The sequence below is a fragment of the Sorex araneus genome, chromosome 5, assembly GCF_027595985.1.
Source record: "Sorex araneus isolate mSorAra2 chromosome 5, mSorAra2.pri, whole genome shotgun sequence".
NCBI lineage: Eukaryota > Metazoa > Chordata > Mammalia > Eulipotyphla > Soricidae > Sorex > Sorex araneus.
The window spans coordinates 53140833-53167323 of NC_073306.1; the positions used below are offsets into that span (position 1 = coordinate 53140833).

The window sequence follows — 26491 nt, forward strand, 5'->3', positions numbered from 1 at the left end:
AATTTATGTGACCAATATCCAGTCATTTCCACTTTTTGAATAATGCTTAGAAAACTCAAGATTTTACCTCTTTTTACTAAATTTTTTCTAAAAAACTAAAGATAAAGAGACCAGATAGTGCTTGCCTTGCACGCAGCTGACCTGAGTTCAGTCCCCAAGCACATATCCCATCTGGTCCCCTGAGCACACCAGAAGTGATTCTTGAATACAGAGCCAGTAGTAACCACTGAGCACTGCAGCTTATGGCCCCATAATAAAAAATAAAATAAAAATAAACCAGATCAGATTTGTATTAGTGATAACCTTGTACAAAAGCTATAAAGATCAAAGAGATGGTTCAGAGGACTTGAGCGCCTGCTTTACAAGTGGTAATCCCTGGCTCCATCACTGAGCTTCCCTGATCCCTCAAGCACTGCCAGTAGTGACCCTCTAAGCTCTGGGATAGGACTCTGCCCTATAGCACTGCCAGAAAAACAGAAAGAGGAAAAAAATCCCATCAAAATCAAAGACATGTAACTATTGTGCTATTCTATGAAGATGTAATTGTGGGACTGGAGAGGTAGTACGGATTCAGGGTGCCTGCCTCCCGTGCAGCCGACCCCAGCTCAATCTCTGACACCACATATGGTCCCTTGAGCCCTACCAGGAGTGACCCCTGGACACAGCCTGAGCACTGGTGGTGTGACTCAAACTCCTCAGTCCCCCAACCCTTCCTTAAAATGTGGAAATAAAATAGCTAATTTGGGGGGTTTGGTTTTTAATTTTTGGTTTTTAGTTAGTGGTGGGGGAATCTTCTCAGTGTGCTGGGGTACACCAGACTACACGTGGTGGTGCTCAGGAGGCATTGGTGACTGGGATTGAACTAGTACCCTCTGCAGACCAGTCATGCACTGCATCCAGCCCTTTCAGCCGTCTTCCCAGACTCAGAGTTGCTGACTTTGTATGATGATAACTACTTTTAAAAGTTACGAGTATGGGGGCTGGAGCAATAGCACAGCGGGTAGGGTGTTTGCTTTGCACGCGGCTGACCTGGGTTCTATTCCCAGCATCCCATATGGTCCCCTTAGCACCGCCAGGGGTAATTCCTGAGTGCAGAGCCAGGAGTAACCCCTGTGCATTGCCGGGTGTGACCCAAAAAGCAAAAAAAAAAAAAAAAAAAGCATAAAAAAAAAAGTTACGAGTATGGTGCCAGAGCGATAGCACAGCGGGTAGGGTGTTTGCCTTGCACGCAGCCGACCCGGGTTCGATCCGCAGCATCCCATATGGTCCCCCAAGCAGCGCCAGGAGTAATTCCTGAGTGCAAAGCCAGGAGTGCAAAGCCCCTGAGCATCGCTGGATGTGACCCAAAAAAGCAAAAAAAAAAAAAAAAAGTTATGAGTATATTTAGCATGACTTACTAAATAAGCAAAAGACCTGGGTCTTAACTTACCCATGTAGTATTATAATGTCATCAAGTACCGAATGTTGAGTTCTTGAGACTGATATATCATATGCCACTGATGTCTTCAGTATTGTTGATCTTTTTCAGAAATTTTAGATTGTGGAACAAGCCCAGCTCTATGAAATAAGTGCGATCTCAGAAGCACACAGCAGAGTATTTGGCCTTACTTTACTACCTTTTGTGTTGTGATTGGAGAGTGGAGTTGAAGAGGGTTCTTTTTAGGTAAGGCACTGAAGGCTGCTCTGGAAAGTCAGGGAGTTCCTTCTTGGTCTTCTTTAAATGCCGTTATTAAAAGATCCAAGCTTGTAAGTAACACATTGGCTTTGTTTCCTTTACATAGCCTACTTAGGGATCACTCGGGCCAGCTCTGTGGCTCCCCCCGGGGATGTTTGTTCTAGACCTTGAGGGAGGATCAGCGTCAGGCTTATGATTAATCATACTGACTTGAAGTTCTTAATAACATCTACTATTTTTTTGAGGGTTTGTGTGTAAGAGAAATACACTACTTAACCTGTATGTAAGGTTGGTAGCACTGAACTACTTCTTTTATTTGTTTTTGTTTTTTTTTGCTTTTTGGGTCACACCCAGCGATGCACAGGGGTTACTCCTGGCTCTGCACTCAGGAATTACCCCTGGCCATGCTCAGAGGACCATATGGGATGCTGGGATTTGAACCCGGGTCGGCCGCGTGCAAGGCAAACGCCCTACCCGCTGTGCTATCTCTCCAGCCCCAGAACTACTTCTTTTAAATTTGTAATATAGAATGTTATGGATGTATTTGTGCCCCTAAAAGAAGAAGAAGCAGGCATTTCCACATGAAAATAACACAGACCACTTTGCTCTATAGTAATAGGGTGACCAAAGGTCCCTTTTATCTATAATGACCCTTGTTTGTGCTTATTATTATACATCTTTAAAAAATTAGAATTCTGTGTTATTTCTAAATGCATAATTACGAAATGTGGGGAGACATCCTGTAATTTATAAATGGTCTTTGATATTAGCATGTGGACTAAATAAGAAGAATATTGTCATCTTCCCCCCCCCCTTTTTTTTTTGTTTTTTGGGTCACACTTGGCGATGCACAGGGGTTACTCCTGGCTTTGCACTCAGGAATTACTCCTAGCGGTGCTCAGGGGACCATATGGGATGCTGGGAATCGAACCTGGGCCGGCCGCGTGCAAGGCAGACGCCCTACCCTCTGTGCTCTCTCTCCAGCCTCGTCATCCTCCCCTTTAAAAAAAACTGTATTTGAACTAATTTTATCTATTTATCTTTTTTTGGGCATGGGGTGGGGAGCATGGGCCACACCTGGTGGTGCTCAAGGGCTAATCCTGGCTCTGAGCTTGGGGGTTATTCCAGTGGTGATCAGGGCCCACATGGTGCTCGCAGCGTCTTCTGCATCAATGCAGAACCCTTTGAGCTGTCTCTCTGACTCTGTGAACTAATTTTACCTATTTCTTATACATTAAAAATTTTATATTGGGGCTGGAGCGATAGCACAGTGGGTAAGGCGTTTGCCTTGCACGCAGCCAACCCAGGTTTGAATCCCAGCATCCCATGTGGTCCCCTGAGCACCACCAAAGGTAATTCCTGAGTGGAGAGCCAGGAGTAACCCCTGTGCATCGCCGGGTGTGACCCAAAAAGCAAAAATAAATAAATAAAATAAAAATTTTATATTAAAAACAAATCTAAACACATTAAGGCACATGATTTAAATAGCTATTTATAATTGAGTTTCATGCGTACAATACCAACACCATTCTACCACCAGTGTTGACTTTGACCAATGTCCCCAGGTTCTCACACACCCTCCAGCCTCCCTCCTTAACAGGCATTTTTTTTTAACCATTAAGATATTTTTATTATAGTTTAGGTTACATGGTTACAATAAGATCCTTTATTATTCTGAAAGAGTAGATTCTAGTTTCTATTTTCCATAGTCCATAGTTTATATTTTCCATAAATATAAATTTATTTCTATACCATAGTAACAGATTTTGATAGTAAATATTTTTATAACTTCCAGTAAATACTATTATCCACATAATTAAAAACTTACTCTTTTAGGCACCTTGATTTACAAAAAATTTTTTTGAATCACCGTGAGATACAGTCAGAGTTTTAGATGTTTACTGTTCCAGTTCCAAACCCACCGCCAGTGTCAGCATCCCTCCACCAATGACCCAAGGTTCTCTCCCTCTCCCTAGCCCATCTCTTTAGCAAACTCTTCACAAACTACACCATGTAGTGTCCAAGGACATCCAGTATATAAAACTCAATGTAACAAAATATGTGAGGGGCTGGAGCAATAGCACAGCGGGAGGGCGTTTGCCTTGCACGTGGCTGACCCGGGTTCGATTCCCAGCATCCCCTATGGTCCCCTGAGCACCGCCAGGGATAATTCCCGAGTGCAGAGCCAGGAGTGGCCCTGTGCATTGCCGGGTGTGACCCAAAAAGCAAAACAAAACAAAATAAAACCAAAAAAACAAAATATGTGAAATAACATATACCTTGAAAAAACTTTTTCTTTTTTTTTTTTTTTTTTTTCATTTTGGGTCACACTCCTGGCTTTGCACTCAAGAATTACTCCTGGCAGTGCCCAGCGGACCATATGGGATGCGTGCAAGGCAAACACCCTATTCGCTGTACTATTGCTTTAGCCCCCTAGAAGACATCAAGATATGGAAAAAATATTTTATGTTAATGGACAGGAAGAATTAACATAATCTGGGGCTGGAGAGAAGTGGAGAGGGTAAGACATTTTCCTTGAACGTGGTGAACCCAGGTTCCATCCCAGGCACCCAATATGCTTTCCTGAGCACCTCCATTAGTGATTACTCAGTGCAGAGACAGGAGAAATCCCTGAGTACTGCTGTGTATGCGCCCCCCAAAAAATTAAATGCATAATTTTAAATGAATTAACATAGTCAAAGTGATCATCCTACCCAAAGTATTGTGCAGCTTCAATACAATTCCTATAAAAATTCCTGACATTCTTCATAGACTTGGAACAAATGCTAATAAAACTTATATTGAACTATAAAACTCTTCAAATGGCCAAAGCTATTCTTAGGAAAATGTTGAGAGGCATCACAGTTCTTGGCTTTAAACTATATTACAAATCTGTAGTAATCAAAACAACATGGTACTGGGAACAAGACAGCAAGTTTGATCAGTGGGTTAGAATTCAGAGCTCAGAGATAAGCTCTCAGTTCTAAGGACAGTAAATCCAAAGTAGATAGGTGCACGAATCTGAGCAAGGAAAATCTCAGCAACAAATGGTGCTGGAAAAATATGAGAAAAAGAGATTTGATCCATATCTCATGCCATACACAGAAGTAAATTTAAGGTGGATTGAAGACATCAAGATGAAAACAGAGGGACTGGAGCAGTAGTATAGCACGTAGGGTGATCCTTGAATACAGAGCCAGGAGTATGCCCTAAGCACTGCCGGATGCAGCCCCCAAACAAACAAGCAACTAGGATTAGAACAGACTCTAGGATTTCTTTTTTCAGTTTTTGGGTCACACCAGCAATGCTTGGGTCTTAAGTTTTGGCTCTGGGTTCAGGGATCATTCCTGGAGGGATTCAGGAGACCTATATGTGGTGCTGGGAATCAAACCAGGGTAACAGGCACGTTTTTAAATTTGGTTGTAATTTAAATCTTATGCTTACAGTATTTTTTTTTAAATGTAGAGTACTGCTTTTTATTCAGCCATTGATTATGCTGATTGAATTGGGCATAAACTCCACATTACTTTTTTTCTGAATTAAATTTTTTAAATTGAATATCCATGAACTAGACCATTATAAAACTGTTCATAATTGGGTTTCAGTCACACAGTGTATCTAGTACCCATCCCTCCACCAGTATATATTTCCTACCACCAATGTCCCCGGTTCCCCTCCTACTATCCCCTAATACCCCATCCCCCACCCCCCAGCCTCCCTCTGTGGGAGGCACTTTTCTTCTTGCTCTCCCTCTTTTTCTTTTACTCATTATGGTTTGCAATACAGGTGCTAAGAGGTCATAGTGTTTGTTCAGGGCATTCAGTATTTTTATTGGGATGGTAAGGTTGGAGTAGCTTTTAAACTGGGAGGCAGCTTTGGGGTGTCGATGTGACTGCTGAGGTTTCTGGAAGTACAGGGAGATGGGGGAAGACCCCAAGAAAGCCTGGAGATTTCAGTCACAAAAACTGAATACCCGAGTTTTCAACAGATTATATCTTTGTGAGATATATCCTGAGACGGTGGAGTCAGGCTGGAGGTATGGCGGCAATTTTAGATTGTGGAAGCAAGTGGCTGCCAGGGACTCTGCTTGGGCAGGCACCAGCCTAACCCGTTGCCCTCTGATTTACCCTGATCTGTTTAGCCTTGCAAAGGTCCAAGATTAACTTTTTGATCTCTTTCGAGATTTGTTTATGGGTCTCTGAAATAAGGCCAATAAATGAGTTTACATAAGTGAGCCGGAGGTGATTTGTGTGCGTGTGGCTCCCACATTCCTAACTTTTAGCTATTTAATTTTTTGGTAGACTTGTCCCCAAGTTGTTGGGGTCCAGCCAAAGGCACACCGGCAATTTTGGGGTATCAGGAAGCCTGAAGGCACCATCAGGCTGCTGATGCACTCACCCTGCAGGTACAGGTTGATCTGTTGGCGGCATCCTACCCGCCTCATTCAGAGTATTTTCAGCTCTGTATCACTGTCATCTCGTTGGCTCATCAATTTGCTTGAGCGGGCACCAGTAACGCCTCCGTTGTGAGACTTGTTACTGTTTTTGGTATATTGAATATGCCATGGGTACTTGCCAGGCTCTGGCGTGCAGGCGAGATACTCCCGGTAGCTTGCCAGGCTCTCCAAGAGGGACGGAGGAATCAAACTTGGGTTGGCTGCGTGAAAGGCAAATACTCTACCCACTGTACTGTCGCTCCAGTCCGTCAGCTCTGTAGTTTAGAGATATACAAAAACCTCACTTCTTCACCTCCTGTTACCTCCCGTTCTTCTCTTCTCCCCCACCCCCCCTGTTTCTTTACTTTCCTGCCCTTCTTATTTCTGTGATCAAGGGTCAAGGTCAATATGGGTATCCCCACTTTGAAACCAAACTTTCCTCCTCCTGTTACTCTTCTGTATATCACCAATAAGAGAGATCATTTGGTATCTGTCCTTCTGATTAACTTCATATATCCTCCAGTTCTACCCACGTTGCTGTTGAACTGCATGATTTCATCATTTCATGCAGCTGCATAGTATTTCTTCATGTATATATACCATATTTTTAAATTATCAACTTGGATCTGTCGTCACATAGGTTGATTCCATATCTAGCTATCGTGCTGGATACTGAAATGAATAGTGGTATGCACATGTCATTTTAGGTAAATGTTTTTGTGTCCTCTAGGGGTAGATACCAAAAGTGGAATTGCTGGGTCATATGGCCGCTCTATTTTTACTTTTTCTGAGAAACCTCCATACTGTTTTCTGTGGTGGTTAAAATGAACTAATTTTAGGCTTAAAGAAAACTTGACAGAAAAAACTCAGAAGAGTGGCTTTATATTTCTCACAGCCTTTTGCTAACATTTTACTTAACTATGAAGAACAGGAAATTAATTTAGATGGAATATTATCAATAACTATATTATTAAAGAGGTTTTACCAGTATTTCCCTAATGTTCTTTTTCTGTTCCAGAGTTCCACATTACATTTAATGGTTGTTTCTCTATAGTCTCTCCTAGCTTGTATTTGAGCTTCAGTCTATCTTTGATGATTTTTTTTTTTCATTTTGCTTAGTTTTGTTTTTGCTACACCTGGTTATGCCCAGGGTTTATTCCTGGCTTGGCACTCAGAGATCACTACTGGTGGAGCTTGGGGGAATCATATATGGTGCCGGGAATGAAACCTGGCTTGGCAATGTGCAAGGCAAATACTACCTTTTGTACTATTACTCTGGCTTCTGTCTTTGATGATCATAACACTTAAGATTGCTAATCACAGCTATTTTATAGACTATCCATCAGTTTATCCATTATAAGCATGTGGATATTCCTTAAACCCAATGGACATTTTAAAACTTGTTTTTAATTTTTGGGCCACACCTGGCAGTGGTCAGGGGCTACTCCTGACTCTGGCTTGTGAACAAGGGGTCACCCCTGTCAGTGCCTGGGGGACTATATTTAGCGCTGGGAATTTGCCCCATGTAAAGCAAGTGCTTTACCCCTTGTACTATCTTTGGACCACATGTGGCCATGCTCAGGAGTCACTCCTGATGGTGCTTTAGGAATCATGCATAATGGTGTGTTGGGGATCACACCAAGGTCAGCCACCTGTAAAGTAAACAGCTTAACACCCCCCCCACTTTATTTCTTGGCCCTCAGTGAAATTTATAAATAAATATGTGGTAACCATCAGCCCCACAAAAGATATACACAGGAAGGCCAATGAGGAATCTCTATGCTCAGCATTATGACAGGAAGCAGAGTGATTGTGGAGGTCAGACTAAGCCTGTCTTCTGGAAAGAAAGATTGTACTGCAGATTGAATGTGTTGAACCGTACTGCAGATCTAAGAGGAACGATGACTATTAAGAGGTGTAAATAGGGCCAGAGCAATAGTCCAGAGTTGAGGGCATTTGCCTTGCACACAGCCAACCTGGGTTCGATCACCGACACCCCTCAATGTCCCCTAAGCACTGCCAGGAAAGTGCAGAGCAAGGAGTAAGACCTGAGCACTACTGGGTGTGGTTTATAAACAAAAAACAAAAACATAAAAAGAGATGCAAATATATTGAACTGGGGAAAGATAAAAGATTAAGTGATCCAATTCTGAGCTCTATCATTTTATTAATGAAGAAAATGAAATCTTGAGGTTATGTTAAAAAAGAATATCAATGCCCGGAAGTTCGTGATATTGAAAGGTGACAATTACTTTGATTAGTTGGTTAAGTTGGTTTCTGCAGGTCTTTCACTGAAGTGTTACTATCTTTCTTTTTGTAATTGATTAAAACTATTTGTAATTGAATAGAATCTTTGCATATATTGTTTCTCTTCAGACTGTTCCCTGCTGATTTTAGTAACTGGTAGATATTACATGAAACATTTATTCAGTTTATGATTCTCGGTTGGTTTTTTTTTTTTTTTATTTCTTCTGTGTTTTGTTTGCTTGTTTTGGGGCCACACCTGGTAGTGCCGGGGACCATTCCCAATTGGGAGACAGTGCTGTTCTGGGGATGGAACGTCGGCCACCTGCAGACAGGCAGGCACTCAGCCCTTTGAGCTCCCTCTCTGGCCTTGCTCCTGTATTTATTAATTGAAAACCTTCCGTGAGGAGAAATTCTCTTTTGCGTTTATATATGCATATAATGATCATATCAAGAAAGTTAAGCTAGACTCCCTGGCACCACATATCACAAGAAGTAATCCCTGAGCACAGAGCCAGGAGTTAACCCTGTGGGTATGGGTCCAAAAAACCAAACAGGGAATTTAAAGACTTGAGCATTTATTTTTGATGAAACAGAAAAGAATTAAGTTGGATCCATAAAACTTTGAAATGGGAAAATGATGATGTATAGATGTTTGTGTTTGTTCTTTGGGCCCTACCTGGTAGTGCTTGGGGATTTAGTGTTTGGGGGTGTAGGGTTGGGCCACACCTTGCAGTGCTTTAGGGGCATTTTCAGCTCTGTGCTCAGAAATGATCCCTGGAAGTGCTTAGGGGACTAGATGCAGTGCCAGGGGGTGATCCAGGACAGCCACATCTAAGTGCCTTACCTCTTATACTATCTCTCTGGCCCTGGGGACTGAATTTTAATATCATGTTTTGAGATAGTGGGCAGATAAATTTGGTTTAGGACATAATGGATATGAAGGAAATAGAGTATTTTATTCAACACATTGAGATAACTGAAGATGTTTAGAAATAGGTTAATGGAAGTCAGATGAGCAGAAAGGACTTTAGAAACTAGTTTAAAAATTAAGAATGTGAAATAAGGGTCAGAGAGATAACTCAGGTGATAGAACTTATATCTGGCATGTGGGAGAGAGGCCAGAATCCCTAGGTATATTCCTCAGCATTGAACTTCAGTCTGGCCCACTTGCTCAGGAATAGCTGAGAGTGACCCCCAGGCTCTTGACCCCATGCCCCCAAAATAAAGAATATGGAATAGAAGCATAAGGGGGAAAGTGAACAGGAAAAAAATGCCAGAGGTTCCCAGTAATGCATGCAGTGTCCACGGATTAGATGAAGATGAAGCTGTAGAAAAGAGTAGTTGCTGCACGGAGGGAAGAGAACTAAGGAAGGCGCTTCTTTCTTTCCAGATTAGGCTCGCAGTCGTCTTTACGTAATCGTGAGACATTTCTTTGTTCTTGGGCAATACCCAGAAGTACTTAGGGGCTCTGTTGGCTTTGTGCTTGAGAGTCAGTCCTGGTGGTGCATGGGGGACCAGGTTTGTTGTGCCTGTGAGTGAACCCAAGGCCTTCTGCCCATTGAGTTGTCTCACTGACCTATCATTAGGGAAAATGACATGTAGTACTTGTCAGGAATCTTACTGATTGATTGTAGGGGCCCATTTCCATTGGTGTTTGGGTGAAAGATGAGATGCCAGGGTCACTATTATCGATGCTTAACTGTACTATGGGCCTGATAGTTTTGTCCTTAGGCTTGGTGGTATGGTGCTCAAAGGCCACCAGGACCACACCCAGTGATGTGTAGGCATCCATGCAGTGCCAGGTATTGAAACCAAGGTCTTACATGCTAGGCCTGTGTTCTACCCCTTGAACTACATCCTCAGCCAGTTTTCCTTTTGATTTAAACTGAACTCGGCCTGAGAGGTAGCATGGGTTGGAGTTCATGCTTTGCATGCTGGGGTTCTGCGTCTGGGTCCCAGGTTCAGTCTCCAGCACTGCATAATGTATCAGGCACCACCAGGAGTGTTCCAAAAATTGAAGAAAACAGACACACACACACACACACATATTCACATTCATACACACACTCAACTCAGCTTAAGCATAATTTAAGGCAGAGTTGGGACTGAAAAGAATGTCTTCCTGTCTTTGTGAGATTACTCTTTTAATGGACTTTGGTTTGGGATTTAAAATTTTAGATGGGTACTTCATTTGCTTTCTATAATATTTTATTATAAAACATTAAAATAACACTGTTGGTTGCCCAGAAGTTGCTACTGGGTTTTGGCATCAGTTATGAAGTAATTGTCACTGTCACTGTCACTGTCATCCCATTGCTCATCGATTTGCTCGAGCGGGCACCAGCAACATCTCCATTGTGAGACTGGTTACTATTTTTGCCATGTCGAATACACCACGGGGAGCATGCCAGGGTCTGCCATATGGGCGAGATACTCTCCGAAGCTTGCCGGGCTCTTCGAGAGAGGTGAAGGAATCGAACCCTGGTTGGCTGCATGCAAGGCAAATGCCTTATCCACTGTGCTATTGCTCCAGCCCATGAAATAATTAAATTATTTAATCTCCTCCTTTTCCCTTTTGTTTCTCTGTTGACCAGGGGTTCCACACTTGGTTGTGGTGCTTACTGGGACTTGCACACTTTTATTGTAGAGTGTGTTCAGTATTCTTTAGTTGTGATAGCTGCATGCATCTTTTTGTTGTTTTTGGGCCACACCTGCTGATGCTTAGGGCTCACTCCTGGCTCTGCACTCAGAAGGATGCCGGGAATCAAACCTGGGTCAGCCCCGTGGAAGGTAAGCACCCTCTCCACTGTGCTGCCACTCTGGCCCTCCATATATCTTTCGGTGGCAGAGCTCTGAGGGGGTCACCACACTTGGTTGTAGTGCTCACACATGTGTCTCAGAGTGCTCATAGATTTAAAAAAAAATGAGGGGCCAGGGATTAAAGTCTGACTTAACACTTATGCATACTTAGTTTGGTACTTGCTGGTAATCATATACTTAAGTTGTGGGCTTGTACCCACTTGATTGTAATGTGCTAGAGATCACTTGTATAACACTTAATGCATATACGGTGATGCCGAATATCAAACTTGCTTCCTGATGGCAAATATCAAACTTGCTGCCACATACTGCAAGGCAGGAGGTTTACCACCGAACTATCTCCTGAATCCTTTCTGTTAATGTTTTGTTTTGGAACCAACCTGTTTGTGGTCAGGAACTACTGCCGATTCACTGCCCCAAGGTTACTCTGGGCAGTGATTGGGGGTACCATGCAGTGCCCTGAGGTGCTTGTGAGGCCACAGTATTCCAGGAATCAAATTCAGGGGTCAAATGTTCCAGCCTTTTAAACTATCTTCTTGGTTCATTAACAGTATTTTGTGAATTTCGGGGGCTGGAAATTCGGGGGCTGGTAGGACATTTGCCTTGCACGCGGCTGGCCTGGGTTAGATTCCCAGCATCCCATATGGTCCCCTGAGCACTGCTAGGGGTATTTCTTGAGTGCAGAACGAGGAGTAACCCCTGAGCATTGCCGGGTGTAATCACCCCTACCAAAAAAAATGCAACAACATTTTGTGAATTTTTAAAAAGCCCTATTCTTTTTGCTGGAAGCGCTTTTTTCTGTATCTGAACATGGTAATAGCCTGAAGAGACCCAGATTATTACATTCAGTCATAATCCTAGTTGTATAAATGGGTTTTAATGTTCTTTCAGGCACTTGTATTAATTCTTTGTTGTGTAAAGAGATTATTCATTGTGATTTAGGACCTGTAGCTAAGTCTGGTACTCCTCAACTGTTAGTAAGAGAAATGGGGGTTGCTGACAGTAGGTGGCTTTGCATCCTTCTGAAACTGGACAGTTTTTTAGCAACGTACACAATGGCAGCTGTCTTTGCTTTCTCTGTTGTTTGAAGTATAATGAAATTGCTTCTCACAACTGGCTGGATGCTGACTCATCTTCTAGTCCCTAATCTAATAGCTAGCTTTACTTAATGGTGGGAATGAGAATAAAAAAGAACCAGAGTCTTAGAATGCCAGGGTTGGAATGACTCAAAGAAATCTTTTAATCTGCTTCTCAGATGTTTTCAGTTATCATAAAGAAATGTCAGTGGGCCAGAGATGGCAGAATACATTTCTCACATGTATGGGGCCCTGGATTCTATCCCTGGCAACATGAAATTTTTATATCCAGATGTACTTTTTGGGGAGGAAGGGAGGCAGAGGGAGGAGGGAGAAGGGAGAGGGAGAGAAGACAGAAGAGAGAAAGGAGAGAGAGAGGAAATCTCACTTGCAGAAATAAAAATTGCAAAAATTAAACTGACACATGTGTGCCATAGACAATATGTGAAAACTGTGGTTTTTTTTTTTTTTTGGCTTTTTGGGTCACACCCAGTGATTCTTATGGGTTACCCCTGGCTCTGCACTCAGGAATTACTCCTGGTGGTGCTTGGGGCACAGTATGGGATATCGGGGATCATACCTGGGTCAGCCACGTGCAAGGCAAACACTCTACCTGTTGTACTATTTGTTCGGCCCCAATATGTAAAAACTTAACACAAAACTTGTTCTCAGATTTTGTTTTTTTTTGGGCCTTTGGGACTATACCTAGTAGTACTCAAGCCTCTTCCAGCCCATGCTTGTAGGATTGCTCCTAGTGTTGCTGCAGGGACTGTATAGTGCCAGGCATTAAAGCTAGGGCTTTGATGGGCAAAACACCTGCCTTTCTCCACTGTTTTTCATATTTTTTTCTCTTATTTTATTTTTTATTTTATTATTTTTTTCTTTCTGGGTCACACCCGGTGATGCACAGGGGTCACTCCTGGCTCTGCACTCAGGAATTACCCCTGGCGGTGCTCAGGGGACCATATGGGATGCTGGGGATCGAACCCGGGGCGGCTGTGTGCAGGGCAAATGCCCTACCCGCTGTGCTGTCGCTCCAGCCCTGTTTTTCATATTTTTTTTTCTCAACTACTTTACACTGTTCCTGGGATGTAACTTAGTAGTAGAGCACTTGCCTTGTGTGTGTGAGACCCTGGGTTCAGTTCCTGGCCATGTCTCCTCTGTTCACCATTAAAAATTATGGACAAGGGCTGGAGAGATAGCACAGCGGGTAGGGCGTTTGCCTTGCACGCGGCCGACCCGGGTTCAAATCCCAGCATCCCATATGGTCCCTTGAGCACGGCCAGGGGTAATTCCTGAGTGCAGAGCCAGGAGTAACCCCTGTGCATCGCCAGGTGTGACCCAAAAAGCAAAAAAAAAAAAAAAATTATGGACAAGGGCCAGAGAGATAGTACAGTGGATAAAGTGCTTGCCTTGCATGTGGCTGGCCTGAGTTTTATTCTCAGCACCACATCTTGCCTGTAAGTACCACTACGAGTGATCCTTAATCACAGAGATAGGACTAAGTCCTGAGAATTAATGGATATGGCCCAACTCCTCCAGTTAAATTGAATTAAAATACTCCCCTACTCCTTGTATCTAAGATTAGGTTTTCTCCAAATGTAGAGCAAAATGAATGCTGGAGAATAAGAATCCAGCTATCTTCTGGATTCTATTTTGCAAAGAGATTTGCAAAAGTAGAATATGTCACTTTCATTTGTGTGTGGGTAGAAGTTGGGCCACACCCAGCAATATTACACTGTGCTAGGGATTGAACTGGGTGCGTCTCCATGCAAGATAAACATCGTAACCCCTATACTATTGGGAGTGTTGTTTTATGTTTTTTTGGGGGGTCACACCCCAAAGCCGTGCCAACTGGGGTTGGCCACATGGAAGGGAAGCATCTACAGCTGTACTGTCTCTCCACTCTGTTCCCCCAATATTGCACTTAGAATGTATCTTTCATCCAGATATGATTTTGTAACATCATTATCATGTATCAGTTTGAAAAATTGTGGTTTGTTAAGTTTTATGCATAGTTTTTAAATGTTGATATATTTATTAATAGTATTATAAAGAAAAATCAGGGCTAAAGAGATAATGTAAGGATTAAAGCACATACAAGGCAAACGGCTGATCTTCAGCACTTTGGAGTCTCCCAAGCCAGAACCCCCAAATAAATTCTAAAAGTGAAAATTGTATTAGCTCATATTGCTACTCACTGCTTAAGAAAAATCTTTGGGGAAGTTGAGCATGGTGGTAGATAATAGCTCAATTGTGACTTTTGAATGTTGGAAGCATAATTGAAGTTGGATTAGGAACCAGTCTTTGGGTTGGAGGGAAATGGATTTCATCTTTATAAAGAAGCTCTTTGTTTAAGGGTTCAAAAAGGGGCCATTTTAGTATTGTCCTTGTTCCTTTTCCTAGAGTTAACAGGTTTGATTAATTCTGTCTGAAGAATATAGGCCTAGAAAATATTTGGCATATTCAAATAAACTTGTTAATCCAAAGGAATTTCTGTGATGGGTTGTGTAGGTGTACTTTTGAATATGACCGACCACGCTTTGTGAGTGCTTGGTTCTGTGATAGTTCGGGGAGTCCTTCGAATCTTTTCAGAGCCTTTATATCGCTTCATCTTCCAGTTTGAAGGTGAACTTCAGATATGTCTCAATAGAATCCTGGATCGTGGCTTTACCTTATGGAGTTGCTTTTGGTTCGTCCCCAGACTGCAACTGCCTTTCTTTGTTTCAGAAGTCTTACTTTGCTAAGCTAAATACAGGATGAGACAGAAACTAGAACTTACCTCTCCTGAAGTGGATACATGAAGTGTTTTAACCTAAGATTTTGCATTTTTGTGTTCCTGAGCAGTATATGTATTTTAAGATGGTTTGAAGAGATTTTCAAGGATTGCTTTAAAATCAACCTTTCTGTGGAGGGAGAGGGGTCCACCTGGCAGTGCTGTGGGTGTTTGGAACCATGGGAGGTGCTAGCAATCAAACCAGAATTCCTGCATGCAAAGTGTACTCTCTGACCCTTGGAACTACTTCCCTGACCCCTTGGAATTGGCCTCCCCAGTTTTTTTTTTTTTTTTTTTTGCAGCATCCAGTGTTGCCTAGGGGTTTCTCCCTGCTCCATGCAGGGGACGGGAGGGTTGCTTCTGGCAATTCTTGGGGCCATGCAGTGCTGGGGATCCTGTCTACATACAATCACAGGGCTCCTGTCTACACATTTCTATGCTTCAGCCCTTTGAGCTCTGCCCTTTGAGATTGATCCTGAAATCAGCCATTAAAATTTTTTCTTTTCAGAGCACAGAGTCAGGAAGTGTCCCCTGAACACTAAAGCGTGTGGCTCAAATACCCACTACCCCTCAAAATGAAACAGCTGTTGTTAAGAAAAGCTTGGGTATATTTTAGGTCAGCTTTCTCAGTTGGGTGTTCCTGCTCCCTGAGGGACACTGGAATAGTCCAGGCAATGTTGGTAGCTGTGGGTACAGCCGTGGGGTTGCACTTGCTCTCAGTTTGCTTAAAGACGGTAGAGTTTCAGGGAGATTCTGAAAAGGGATTGGTAGGTCAAATAAGTTTGGGAACCTCTAGCTTAGGTGATAGCTGGTGGATGTATCAGTTCACTCCTACTTTGACTATGATTTGGTCCTTTGGAATAAAATATGTAGATATAGATAAGTAAGAGTTACTTGTGTGTGAGCTTATTGGAAAGACTCCAGTCCTTGTGCTTCTGCTGTATACTGATAATTCTGCTATACTGATATACAGTTCCTAGCAAGTATTGAATGGGCAAATATAGATGGAATTAAAGGATCTTGGAGTTACTAGGTTAGAAACTTAAGACCCATTAGCAGAAGATGCAATCTTGTGCTAATGACTGAATTCCCGAAGGGTAGAACTATTTTATTTAACTGAGATGACAATTACTAAATCACTGATAAAACTTTTAATACTTAAAATTTTAAATTTCATAATCAGAAACAACTGTGAATCCAGCTAGACTTGGAGGGGGCAGGATAGGAAAATACGGAACTGAAGGAACTGCAGGGAGAGCCCAAGGAACAGAAGGACATGCTGAGCACGTGGGCAGAAGGGGCACTCTCTTCACAGGTTCCCCCAGAAGGATGGGCTGGTGGTTGAAAGAGCAGCCAGACCCATTAGACTTGTCCGCGGTCGGAAATAGTTGCCTTCTTTGTGTTCTTACCATCCCTAGACTCAGAACGTGCCATGGCTTCGCTAGTATTCATGCCTTCTCCCACCTCGCTCAAAACCATGTGCTTGCCATCCAGCTCTTCAGGCTTGGCAGTGCAGTTGAAAAACTGCAAACTGTTTGTGTTGACTCCAGCATTTTCCATGGACAAGATGCCAGGGCTTGTGTGTGTCAGGATGAAAGGTTCTTCCTAAAGCTTCTCCCTATAGATGAATTTGCTCCTGGTGCCATTGAGGCAAGAGAAATCCCCACTAGGGCGCATAAATCCTGGGATAATTCTGTGGAAGCAGGAACCTTCATAGCCTTTATAATCAATACTAAGTACAAAAATGTTCTGTTGTCTTTGGAACTCTGCAAACGAGGCCCAAAGGCTTGCCATTGACAGCATTGTCGAACAGAGACTGAACTGGTTGACCGTGGCTGCAGGACACAGGAAATTAGGCACTGGTGGTGTCTGCAAGGCCTGATGCATTTTTTATAAGTGGAAATTTTCTTGAAAATATATTATTATTCTGGTCAGTTGTTGTGAACTGGTATGAATATAATTATTTTTATTTAATTTAATTTTTTTTGTCTCCCAAGTAGTAAAGGACTAGGTGGCCACTATTGGGTATACTTGGCCGAGTGCTGTACTGGCAGCAATGCCAGGAATCATCCCCTGGGCCTTTGAGTGCCAGGTGTACTCTTGACTTTACTAGAAAGTAGGGCAGCTGTGCAGTGGGTAGGACATTTGCCTTACACACAGTTGTCCTGTGTTTGATCTCCAGCACATGGTCCTTTGGGCACTGCCAGGAGTGATCCCTGAGAGCAGAATCAGGAGTAAGCCCTGAGCACCACTGAGTGTGGCCCCCAAAAGCAAACCAAAGAAAACAGGCTGCCCCAAAACAAAGTAAGCAAAAAAAATCAGAGTAATCTAATAGTATGAAGTGAAGATCAAGCTGAGTAGAAAGTTATTGGAGAATCCAATTCTCATTGGAGGAGGAATATTGATATTTGATGTGTATGGTTTAATTTTATTCAGTTTTGTATTTTGAGTCACATTCGGTGGTGTTCAGGGCTTTTCCTGGCACTGTGCTTAGGTGTCATTGCTGGTAAGGATTGGGGACCATATGGGATGCCCAGGATCAAATCCACCTCAGCTGCATGCAAGGCAAGTGCCTTACCCACTATCTCTCCAGCCCTAATGTCTATATTTTGCTTTAAAAAAAAAGAGAAAATAGTCTAAATATGTTTTAAAAGAAAGAAAATAATTTAGAGGCTGTTGGCATACGTCATTGATGTAACTTGAAGTTTATGCCTTAATTGAAGCTTTCTTTTTTCAAGTCTTAAACCAATCAAGTAAAATTTTGATTGTTTTACACCAGTGTTTCCTGGCCTTTTTCTATCCATAGTCCCCTTCTGACCTTGTTTTGTCCTGTTACCCCCTGGTGGTACCCTGGGGGCCAATAGAGGGCCACCTGTCCACTGGGTGAGAAATGTCGTAACTATGCTACCTGAATTTTTTGGGGGTATAGTTTCATTCCTCCCTAAGCCTTACCTCACCCAGCGCTCACCCAGTGCCATTGCCCCTCCCTCACCCCTACATCCCCTTTCTTTTATCCTCATTTCCCACCTCCTCCGTGACTATATTTTTTTGGTTGTCTGTTATTTTTTTACTGTGATTAGTTTATTCATATGTTTTACATTTGAGAGAGGGTGTCCTGTAACTGTTTTTCACTTTATGATTTGTTTCATCTTGCATGAACTCCACAAGTTCCATTCATGTTGTTAAAAAAGGCAAGATTTTATCTTTTAAATATCTGAATAGTTTCAAATATTAGAATTCTGCTGAGTATATATTCCACATTTTTTTACCTAGTAGTCTCTGGATGAGAATTTCAGATTGTTGCTGTTACTTAGCAGTTGTGAATAATGCTGCTATGAACATATGGGTGCCAATATTTTTTAAATTAGTGTTTTCATATTTATAGATAAATATTTAGGAGTGCTATTGCTTGGTTTTTTGTAATTTATCTTTTTGTTTTTAGAGGAAAAAGTATTATTTTTCATTAGAGGCTGCAGAAATTTTTCTTTTCAGCAATTACATGAAATTTTTTTTTTCTCAAACCCTTGCCAACATTCATACTTTTTGTTTTGTTTTGGGGTCACTTTTGAAAGTGTTTGGGGCACTGACTCCAGACTTCCTGGATTTGCATAGCGTGCCCTTCAGTGCTTTCAGCCATTTTCACCCTGTGAGCTTCCTCACTCTCTTGCTCTCATGCTCTCTCATTATCATATTTTTGGACGTCACTTGGAGGAGTTTGGGGGTTACTCCTGGGTCTGGTTTGTGGGGGTGGGGAGTGGGTCCTGGCAGTGCTTGGGGGACTGTGCAGTGCTGGGAATTAAATCTTAACCTCCAGCATGCAGCACATAATATCTTGTCCCTGTGAGTAATGGATCTCTCTGGCCTAGCTTTCATTATTTTTTCTTTTGTTTTTTGTTTTGGGGCCACATTTGGTGGGGTGGGTTATAGTTTAGGGGCTATTCTTGTTTCTGTGTACAGGAATCACCACTGACAGTACTCAGTGGACCATACCCGGTGCTGGTGATTCAGCGGGGTTGGCTGTATTCAGGGCAAGCACCTTACTTTCTTCAGACCCTTATGCCCTTTTCTTTTTCTTTCTTTCTTTTCTTTTTTTTTTTTTAATTTTATTGAATCACTGTGAGATAGTTACAAGCTTTCATGTTTGAGTTACAATCACACAATGATCAAACACCCATCCCTCCACCAGTGCACATCCCCACCACCAATATCCCCGGTATAACCCCGTTTCCCACCCTCCCCCTGCCTTCATGGACGACAATATTCCCCATACTCTCTCTCTACTTTTGGGCATTATGGCGTGCAACATATACACTAAGAGGTCATTATGTTTAGTCCATTATCCACACATCTTCCATCCCTTCTGATTCCTCCAGCCATCATTTTCTTAGTGATCCCTTCTTTACTCCATCTGCCTTCTCCCCTCTGCTCATGAAGCAGGCTTCCAGCAATGGGGCAGTCCTCCTGGTCCTTGTATCTACTGTCCTTGGATGTCAGCTTCACCTTTGGATGTTGTTCTATACTCCACAAATGAGTGCAGTCTTTTTATGTCTGTTCCTCTCTTTCTGACTCATTTCACTTAGCATGATAATCTCCATGTCTTTCCATTTATATGCAAATTTCATGACTTCATCTCTCCTAACAGCTGCATAGTATTCCATTGTGTAGAGGTACCAAAGTTTCCTTAACCAGTCATCTGTTCTCGGGCACTTGGGTTGTTTCCAGATTTTGGCTATTTTGAACAGTGCTGCAATGAACATATAGGTACAGATGTCATTTCTCCTGTGCTTTTTTGCATCCTCGGGATATATTCCCAGAAGTGTTATTGTGGGATCATATGGAAGCTCAATTTCTAGTTTTTGAAGGACTGTCCATATTGTTTTCCAGATAGGCTGGGCCAGTCGGCAGTGAAAGAGCATCCCTTTTTCCCCATATCCACGCCAGCGCTGGTTGCTTTTGTTCTTTTGAATGTGTGCCAGTCTCTGTACCTTATACCCTTTTTTGATCTAGACCATTCTCAGATCTGAGTTGACAATTTGCATTTTTCTTATAACTGAAGTTGAGCCTTTTTCCTGTTCCTATTGGTCATCTGTGTCTTTGGAGAAGTGTCTTTTCAGATCTTCTGCCCATGTTTGGATTGGTTTTATTGCTTTTTGTTGTGTGAGTTCTTTATGGTGTTAGGAGGTTATGTCTAGTGTATGATCTCACAGTGAGTAGGTTTTAAATGTTATTATTGAAAGCTTTTTAGTTTATGTGGTCTCCTTTGTTTATTTTCATTTTTGTTTCCTTTGCCATTTGTATTGTAGGTTCCACGAGTTCATTGCCTATGTTCTGTTTCAATTTATTTTATGGTTTTGGTCCTTAAATTCAACGCTTAACTCATTTTGAGTTAATTTTTATTTATAATATATACAAATATCTGTATATAATTTTTGTATATAATTTGCCCAGCACCAGGCTGTCTTCACCGGGGCCCCCTTGGAGGGGAGTGGGTTGAATTTCCCTCCCCACCCCAAGTAGAGCCCCGGCAGCTGAAAACCTCCAGAACCCCGCTGCAGCCATGTTCAATGCCACTCTCCACACGCTCAGACGAGCCTCACTTATGAAGGAACCGACAGAGGAACCCGTGGCTGAGATCTCCAAGCCTGCTCGGATCAGGACTGGGCCTCCTCCACCCAGATTCCCTGTTTTCTGGTAGCTTGGCAGTCACACCCACAAACTGCCACCAGCACCATATAATCTCATCAATAGCCAAGATCCAGAGATTATAAAACAAAGCTCCCGGAAGAGAGCTATGCAAGGTCTTGCACAGGCTGCCTGGCAGGCTACCCATGGCATATTCGATATGCCAAAGACAGTAACAATAATGGGCCTCATTCCCCTGACCCTGAACACGACAGGGACGAATGGAAATGTTACTGGCGCCCGTTCGAGCAAATCGATGAGCAACGGGATGACAGTGATACAGTGATATAATCCAGGCCTTTTTCTTTTTTTGTTTTGCGTGTGGTTTTTTCCATGTTTCTAGCACTGTTATTTAAGAAGTTTTTCTTTCTCCATTGTATGGTCTTGGTGCCATATTATAATTTAAATATCTGTATGTATGTTGATTTATTTGTAGAATCAGCTTTTTTCCATTGACTATGTCTATTTCTGTTCTAATATATTGTCTTGATTATCCTTATACTGTAGTATAGTTTGGATTCATAGAGAAGATACTGCTAACTTTTGCCTTTTTTGTTTTTTACAGGGTTACTTTTGTCTATTTGGGGTCTGCTGTAATTTCACACAGATTTAAAAAATATTTGTTCAATTTCTATGAAAAATGGCATTAAGACTTTAAAAAGGATTGTGTTGAATCCATAGGTTGCTTTAGGTAACATGGTCATTTTACCCTGTATTCTATGAACTGAGATTGCCTACTCGTTTCATTGCCTTTCTCCTTCGCTAAGTTTACTCCCAGCTATCTTCCTCCTTGTAAGAGAGATTGTCAGTGGGATGTTTCTATTTTATTTCTCTTTCTGCTAATTTACTGTTCATGTACAGATACACAACAAACTTTTTTTTCTACACCCCACCCCCTACACAACAAACTTTTATATATTGGTTTTTTTTTTTGTTTGTTTTTTGGATCACACCCAGCGATGCACAGGGGTTACTCCTGGCTCATGCACTCAGGAATTACTCCTGGCGGTGCTCAGGGGACCATATGGGATGCTGGGATTCGAACCCGGGTCGACTGCGTGCAAGGCAGATGCCCTACCCGCTGTGCTATTACTCCAGCCCCCTATCTATTGGTTTTGTATCCTGTATCCCCTCCCCCTTTTTTTTTTCTTTTTTGTGTCATATTTGGCAGTGCTCAGGGTTACTTCTGGCAGTGCTCAGGAAACCATATGAGATGCTGAGAATTGAACCCTGGTCAGCCACATGTAAGGCAAACACCCTCTCTGCTAGACTATCACCCCAACAAATGGATTTGTACCCTATTCTTTTACCATATAAATTTATTACTTCTAGTAGTTTTTAGTAGAGTGTGGGACTTCAGTAGTATGTTACATGTCATCTGCAAGTAGTATGTTTTACTTGTTATGAGTATAGATTTTTTAATTGTTTTTGCTGCCGTATTGCTTTTAGACTTCCAAAACTATATTGTACAGTAGTCAAGTCAAAGGTATCATCCTTGTCTTTTTCTGTCTTCTCTCTTTTTTTGGGGGGTAGGGTCATGGGGTCACACCAAACTATGCCAATGTCTGCTCTTGACTGTGCTCAGGAGTTATTTCTGTCTGGGCTCTGGGGACCACATGGGGTGCCAGGGATCAAGCCTGAATTGGCCACAATACAAGACAAGTGTCTTCCCCATTATTATGTCTCTGTCCCCCTTATCTTTTCTTGAGCTTTCATAAAATAAGGAATCTTTCATTCCTAACCTTAAATATGTCAGATTTCCTCCAGATCCTATTTTGTGCAGTTTGTAGATCTGTCTCTTTATCAAATGATATTCATTTTATCTATTGGTGAAATCTGCTTTTATTTTTCTAATGTTTTGAGGAATGAGAAATATTTGCTAACATTTTAGTCATTGAATAAAAGTTAATTTACATTTTTATTAGACTTGGGTGCCTTTAATGAAAACATTTTTTTTAATTGGAAGAAAATGCTATTTTAGCATAATTTCAGGGAAGTTATAATGCTTTGCTGTCTTAATTGCTCATTGGAACCAGGGAGCCCTTTACAACAAATAAAATGTAGATTTTTTTTTGTCGGGGGGGGGGGATGGGGAATTGGGCCACAGAAGTGTTCAGGGGCTATTCATAGCTCACTGCTCAGGAATTATCCCTGGAGTGCTTTGAAGAGACCAAGTATGATGCCAAGGATTTGAACCAGGGTCAGTTGCATGCAAGGCAAATACCTTACCTCCTGTGCTATCTCTCTCACTCTGTACAGACATTTTAAATAGAACTTTTAGGTAAGCAATTAAAGTTGTAGACTTCTGGCCTAGAAAGCTGAAATGATCAATTATGAGTTAATTTGATTATGCATATTATTAAAGGGGCTTTAATTAGTGTATGCTTAATTACTTAGACAATACCTTGTCTCAGAGTTTGGGTACTAGAGTGATCTTGTTGTTGGAGTCTCTTCCTTGTTAGGATTCTTGATTTATAATGAAGGAAAGGTGAATGATTTTTTTACGTTTTAGTAGCCATGTTCTTTGAGTTATTTTTTAGATTAACATGAAATAAAGGGTTTTGGCAGATGACTTGAATATGTTCTTTCATTTTGAAATAAGTTACTTCTCTGACTGGCACAATTAAACTAGTTATTTGCTCCTAAGATTTTCATAGACCCTAAAATACTTTCCTACAACTTAAAACTATTTCATTGTGATGGCTATTTAGTCATATTGACAAAACTAATGGGTATTGACAGCATTTTTAATCTGTTTTCTGTTGTGAAATTAGTTTTGCTAATTCAGGATTGTGTGCCTTACTTTGTGCTAGCTCTGTTAAAATGACTAAGGCATAGTCCTGGGTTTCTGTCTTTTTAGCTTGACATCTGTTGGCTAAGTGAACTGGATTGTCCTTAGAGCTCTCAACTCTAGCCACTGAGTTTGTGTTCCAGCTTGAAAGAAAAAGGGAGAGGATTGAGATATCTATTCCTTCTCTCTTTCCCTTCCTCCCTTCCTCGCTTTCTTGCTTAGGTGACCACAGCCTTAGTGCTGAGAAATTCTCGTGGCATTGTATTTAGGAATCACTCCTAACAGGCTCTGGGGACCATGCCGCATGCCGGGGATCAAACCCAGGTCAGCTGTGTGCAAGGAATGCGTCCTCTCCACTGTACTATCTCTCTCTTTCTTGATTAACTTTAATGTTTTTGTGTACAGATAACAATATAGGACAGTTACAAAGCTTTCAGGTTTAAGTCTCGATCATACAATGATGAAACACCCGTCCCTTCACCAGTGCACATTTTCCACCACCAAAAAACCCCAGTATACCCCCCATCCCACACCCTCCGCCTACCTGTGTGGCAGATAATTTCCACATTACTCTCTTTCTACTTTGATTACATTCAATATTTCGACACTAGAACCACCATTATCATTTGGGATTTTCCCCCAATACTCAGACCTGCCGAAAAGGCAATGTTAGACAATTTGTTTTCTATTGCTGATTGTGAATAACATATAATGTTGTGTGGCCGCGATAGATTTTGGAATTCTGAAATTTTAATAATTAAACCTGGAGGGATTTCTGCCAAAAGCTGCTAGGTTCCAAGATTCGTTCCTGTGTCTCTGGGATCATGGCTGTTAAGCAGCTTAATCAGTAGCTAGAGGGGCCGTTTGTGGGTGGCTACTCGAGGTCTCACTGGGGAATGAGAAGAATCTTAAAGACTTCTTTCAAGAGAAGAAAAAGAAAACTGGTCATTAATATAAACAGTAGTTTCTAGATAATATTTTTAAAATTTACTTTTGTTTTTGGGCTACACTGGTGGTGCTCAGGTTTACTCCTGGCTCTGCATTCAGGAATTACTCAGCAGGACTTGGGACCATATGGGATGATTGAAACCAGGTCAGCCATGTGCAAGACAAGTGCCCTACCTGTGGTACTATTGCCCCAGCCCCAGTTTTATTTATTTTCAGGATTTTGGGGTCACACCAGGCAGTGCTGAGAGGATACTGTTGGCTCTATGCTCAGGCATCATTTCAGGCTGTGCTTAGGGAAACTACATATGTGATGCTGGGAATCAAATGGGGGTCTGCTGCATGTAAGGCAAGCTTCCTAACCCCAGTGCCATCTCCCCAGCCCCTGGAGAATTTTATTTTTAATTTCGATTGGATTATATTACTCTTGTATATACATTCATGCTTCCAGCTGTGTTTTATTTTTGTTTTGGTGACTTTTGGATGACACTGGCAGTGCTTAGGTGTTATTTCTGGATCTGTGCTTAGGGGTCATTTCTAGTGATGCTAGGGGAGCCATATGTGTGTGGTGCTGTAGGTTGACCACATGCAAAGCCAAGTGCCTTGCCCATCTCTGGCCCCCAACTGTAATTTTGCCTTACATTATAAAAGACATTACATCTGGCAATGCTCAGGGGCTGCTTCCTGTTCTGTGCTTGTGGTCACTCTTGGTGGTGGGTGATTTAGAGATCATGCCATGTTGGAAATCAATCCCGAGCCTCCTGCATGCAGAGCATGCTCTTCAGCCCTTCTCTCTCTCCCCCCCACCCCTGTGATTTTACTTTTATACACGATTTTGACTTGCAAAGCTCTGGCCTCTAAAATCATAGTGATTTAGATTGCTGTAGTCTGAATTTGTAACTACTTGAATCTCAGCATTGCTACTAGTGTAAGTGCATTATACATCATTCACATGTATAATGCATGTGTAATGCAAACTGGCAGACTAAGCCCCAGCTGATGTGTTAAATGTTCTGGAAAGAGGTTTTTCACACATTTAAATTGTGTTATTTTCCTTACACAGAAGTGCTCAATATTACTGGTCTGGACAACAGTAATTGAATCACAGCTGAACTTGAATTAGTCCAAACTGAAAATCTGTTGTTTGATCTGGAGGAAAGTTTTTTCTGTATGTGTCTGCTAACTGCTAAAAGTATTGGAACTTTAGGTGTGCGAAAGCACACTAAATAATAAAATGCTTATTTAAAAAGAAGAAAATTTAAATATGTAGATAATTTTCTAACTAATTTCTGACATACAAAATGACATTCTCAGGGCCAGAGTGATAGCACACAGGGCAGGGGACACTTGATTTGTGCCTGGCCAACTGGGTTCAATCCCTGACATCCCTGAACAAACTAGGAGTAATTCCTGAGTGCAGAGCCAGGAATGACCCCTGAGCACTGCCAGGTGTGACCCCCCCCGCCCCTCCCCCCCGTGCCATTGTCACATAGTACTTTCATAATAATAAGTTAACAAAAAGGTGTTATATAGGTTCAAATAGCCTTTTACATTTTTGGTTTCCTATTACACGGGAAGATAGAATTTATTTGGCTTGTAAAAATGTTGACATGATCATCTTTTCTCTATCCTAACTGCCTTTCCCCCCAGCACTTAAGGCGGGCTTCCAAGTGTGAACCAATCCTCCTGGCCCTTGTTTCTATTGTCCTTGGGTATTAGTCTCACGGTATGTTTTTTGGTATCCCACAAATGAGTGCAGTCATTCTGTGTCTGTCCCTCTCCTTATTTCACTCAGCATGATATTCTCCATTTCCATATATTTATAAGCACATTTCCTGACTTCATTCTTCCTAACAACTGCATAGTATTCTGGTGTGTAGATGAACTGTTTCTTTAACCAGTTGGCTGTTCTCAGGCACTCAGGTTGTTTCCAGATTCTAGCTATTGTGAGTAGTGCTGCAATAAACATAGAAGTGAAGATGGCATTTTTGCTGTTTCTCCCAGCCCCTCACCGGGTATATCCCCAGAAGTATTATTGCTGGGT

At 41.9% G+C, this 26491-nt stretch overlaps 1 protein-coding gene and 1 pseudogene across 17 annotated transcripts in view; one reads left to right on the forward strand and one right to left on the reverse strand.

The window, feature by feature from the left end:
• The window catches only part of EIF4G3 (eukaryotic translation initiation factor 4 gamma 3), a 362305-nt gene that overhangs the window by 18134 nt on the left and 317680 nt on the right, over positions 1-26491 (forward strand). The gene's annotated exons all lie outside the window — the stretch shown is intronic.
• On the reverse strand, positions 16142-16916 carry LOC129404846 (peptidyl-prolyl cis-trans isomerase A-like; annotated as a pseudogene).